General features: G+C 34.5%; 1 long non-coding RNA gene across 1 annotated transcript; it reads right to left on the bottom strand.

Moving 5' to 3' along the window:
* Positions 452 to 2,825, bottom strand: LOC110268016. The gene is made up of 2 exons (XR_002356022.1): positions 2,557 to 2,825; positions 452 to 874 (listed from the first exon to the last, which is right to left on the bottom strand). It is a non-coding gene; the product is annotated as an uncharacterized LOC110268016 (long non-coding RNA).

The following is a 4,374-nucleotide window of genomic DNA, read 5'->3' as shown; positions in this document are numbered from 1 at the left end:
CTTTTAAAAGGGTGGCCTCTTCAAGGGTGGCGGTTGCTCTGTCGCCACGCTTTTTCAAACCTATCACCACGTTTTTTTTTGCCACGTTTTTTATATATTGTCACGTTTAAAAACGTGGCCATAGGTGGGAAATATGGCCACGCTTTAAAAGCGTGGCCATATGTGAAAGATGTGGCCACGCTTTTAAAGCGTGGCAATAGAGGGAAATACGGCCACGCTTTTAAAGCGTGGCAATAAATGGAGATACGGCCACGCTTTTAAAGCGTGGCAATAGAGGGAGATATGGCCACACTTTTAAAGCGTGGCAATAGGAGTAGATACGGCCACGCTTTTAAAGCGTGGCAATAACAATAGATACGGCCGTTAAATCACAAAGCTCACTATCATTGCTGTCATGTTGAGAAAGAAATTCTACTGAAGTTCACATATCAAATACCCAACACATTCAGAATTGTATCAAAGTTAATATTAATTATTAAGAGCTAAATCCAAAATAAACTGTCTTACACCAGTAATCAAATCATTCCATTTGTAGTATCTTTCTATGATCTACTGTACCATAACCAAAATAATCATTCTAAAGACATCAATTGAAACCTAAAAGGTTGTCAAGAACTATACAATGGCATAGGAAACTTGAACAATACTAAACTAGTAACACAAGGTGTATTCCGAAGCGATCAAGAAGCATGAAATCAATCAGCCTAAGCATGTTCACCACGGATGCGGCGAGCAAGCTGAATGTCTTTGGGCATTATGGTGACCTCTTGGCATGGATGGCACACAAGTTGGTGTCCTCAAACAAACCAACCAAGTAGGCTTCAGCAGCTTCGTGGAAAGCAAGGACAGCATGGTTCTGGAACCTCAAATCAGTCTGCAAACATAATAAATCAATCAATAAATAGGAATCATTACATATTTTACAGCAAAAAATAACCCAACGCACCAGGACTAAGATAAAAAGGGGTTAATTAGATTGGCTCGCCTTCTGCTTCCTTATCACAGCAGATATAGCTGGTGTTGACAATATACCTTCCCGTATTAGAAAGATAAGTTATCCTAAATTTCTATTAAGAGAGTCATGTTAATAATAATACACACTAGAGGATTGTGAACAATAAGGTGATGCACTAGTCCATCAAAGATTTTTTATCCTTATGATGATGTCATTTACTGCCATCTTGTGTTACAAAGTTCTTCATATTTGTTTTAGAAAGATTCATTGAAAAATTCAAATGATTAAGATACTTACTGTCCAATCAAAATTTTTCAAATACCATTCTCAGCAGCAATTTTAATTATAATCTGAAGTAAATCAGAACAGCAACAGAAACAAAGACAGGGCAATTTTCCTAACAAAATTAAATTTGATAGCTAAAATAATGCATTCAAAATAGTTTTCTATTGTAGATCCCACTGATGACAGGGCTTCCATTTGGTATTGCAGGATAGCACACTCTCTGCATATATCAGCAATTTAATTTGACTAAACACACAATATACATTGAACAATTCCAAAACCCTCGCCTATCAAAGAAAGAAAAAGTTAACCAAAACTCGGAACACACACATGGCACAACTGAAACAAAGTTCACACCAAAACCAAACTTCCTGTGCCTGCTTTATCTCTCAATTTATTCTAAATTACATTTACTCACAACTTTTATATCTTGTTTTACCCTATTTATTAATGCTCTGTTGATAATAATGCTTTTCTGCTGCTCATGCATCTTGGAAATTCATTTTCCAATGTTACACTACCTTTAAAAACCTATACTTTTCTGTAAGGTAAATGTTTAGGGTCTAGGGTAGGAAGAAGAAGAAGGGAATGAGAGGAAGGGAAAGGAAAAAAGAGTTTGAGTCTCAATAGAATTCGATGACAAATGTAATAATGAGTTGAATTACTCAGTTCCATTCAATTCTGCTAATAGGCCTGACTCTTTTTCGGTTGATATAACTGAATGTGGGATCATTTTCTAACTGACTTGAACAGTTAAACTAAATCTTGCATGTGGAAAGTGAGCTGCATCATTCAGTGCCCCCAAACCAAGTTGGGATTCTGCTAGTGATGTAGAGTGACATTATATTTTGACATCTCAAAACTTCAAATGTTAGTTGGAACAGTAGGATACCATTTTGTCTTAAATTCTATGCAGTTTTACATGCCACATGTTATAGAAAAAGCTGTTCCCTAATATGAATTAGCAAATAGTAATAATAATAAAATAAAAACACTCCAAATGAAAATTATGTGACATAAAAAAAGTGAATACACATCATCTCCTGTCTAGAACTTAAAGACCAACTACAAAGAAATGTCAAATGAAGAAAACGGAATCTACCAGAAAATTCATCTACATTTTCTAGTATCCCATAAAACAAGCAGGATAAAAAGGAAGTTATGAATTACGAATGGTAGCTTTTCCGAAAAGGAATTGGGAACCGATCTTCAAGAAAATAATAGTGTATACAAGTGCTGGAAAGCAGAAAAAAGGAATTTTATTGGACAAAATTTACACAAGATAACAGAATAATAAAATTTAGGAAGCTTATCACCTATTCCATTGTACAATTCTGGGATCGAAACCTGAGTGATCAAAATAAAATAAGAACAGAGAGCACTTAACCAAAATTGACATGAGAACACCAAACAACAAATTAAAATCAAATAAATAAAAAACTGCAACCACAAAAGTTAGAGAACAAATTCAAAATCAACAAAAATCAAGAATCAAGAACAGAACAGAAACTGACAGTGAAAAATAGATGCAGACAGAATACAAGAACAAAAATCAAGAACATAAATGAGCAATGAAAAATAGATGCAGGGAAACCAATGTTATATCTTCTCTCTATGTTATATCTTCTCTCTATGTGATTTGCAAACCAAGCAATTGGTAAACAGAAAAATGAAGGTAAAGATGTACCTGTACAGTTATCCTGCCTCGAACCATATCCATTGGATAAGTTGCGGACATGGCAATTATTCCAGCACATGCTCCAGCTCCAAGATGTAAAACAGGAATCAGCTGAGATCCTCTGCCAAAATCATAAGAAAAACAGTTAGACAAACAGGGTTTTATAACTGAACCCACCCCAGCCCCTTTCCTTTCTTTGATTGAGAAAAGTGCTACTTCTTATTAATTTTTATCGTTAAGTTTTAATAGGTACATCTGTAAAAATATCAGTTAACGAGAAAGCAGTAACTGGAGACCAAAACCTGCAATCCCTCTTGCCCAATACCAAAAAACCAGATGGGGAAAGAAAACAATAAATACGGACATACCATTTCCAGTTTTTTGCTGATACAGCTACAGTATAGATCTGAGAGAAAACAATAGTCAGTGAAACAGGACAGGGACACTTAAAAATATGTCAGATGCAATGAACAAAAAACTGAAACTTGTTAAATGAAACTACTCCCTATATTCTGCAGTTCAAATCAGACACTACAAGAAACTTGGTGTATTATTAATTACTTACAGTCTTTATTTGGATATACGTGAATAACCCCATCTTGCATTTCAAAGTTATGCTGCATTACAAAACAAATTAACATTCATTTAATCACAGAAGATAAAATTGGGATATCTACCTCTTCGATGATGGAAAAGTATAAAATAAATTCATAAAAACTCACATCAGACTTTCCTTCAGGTGCATAAAAGAATGGTTGTGGGTTAGGCTTTGGAGTACTGGGGTCAGATATAACTTCTTTGTCCCATGGAGCAACCGCTTCTTTAAAAACATATCTTTTTCTCATTTCAAGGCACTCTTGAAGAACTACATAGACTTCCACAAACTGAAATCATTGTAGTTCATATAACAGTCCAGATTCTCTAATTAACCACCTAATTCAACTAAACTAAATTAGTTGAACTAAACAAGCTATTCTGAATGCTTGTTCTTTATAAACTAACAAATATTTAATTTAACCTTACCATCCTTTACACTGAGTAAAACCAAACAGAATGCTGCTATCAATATATAGAAAAATTTTCTTAGGGCAAGAAAAAAAAAAGTAGGCTACAGTTTAGGGATTGTAAAAATATATAACAGCTAAAATATCAAAATTCAAAAGCTAAGATCACACAAAACAACATTCAAAATTAGGTATCCATTTTCAATTAACCAGGAAGGAATATGCGTGTTGAGCATGCGATTGACAAAGAGAATGAATCAGGGATTGAGATTCAATGGATCAAGACAGAGAGAGCAAACAATTATTGCAAAAACGAAACGAGAAGCGAGCATTTGAAAGCGATTTAGAGGAAAATGAAAATGGAAAGGGAAAGCCCTAAAATAAAAAAAAATCGAGAAAATAAAAAAAATAGAAGCGTTGGAAGCGGAAAATCGATCATACTTTTGGAATCG

The sequence above is a fragment of the Arachis ipaensis genome, chromosome B10 (assembly GCF_000816755.2).
Source record: "Arachis ipaensis cultivar K30076 chromosome B10, Araip1.1, whole genome shotgun sequence".
Taxonomy (NCBI): Eukaryota; Viridiplantae; Streptophyta; class Magnoliopsida; order Fabales; family Fabaceae; genus Arachis; species Arachis ipaensis.
This window is presented reverse-complemented; position numbering and strand designations above follow the sequence as displayed.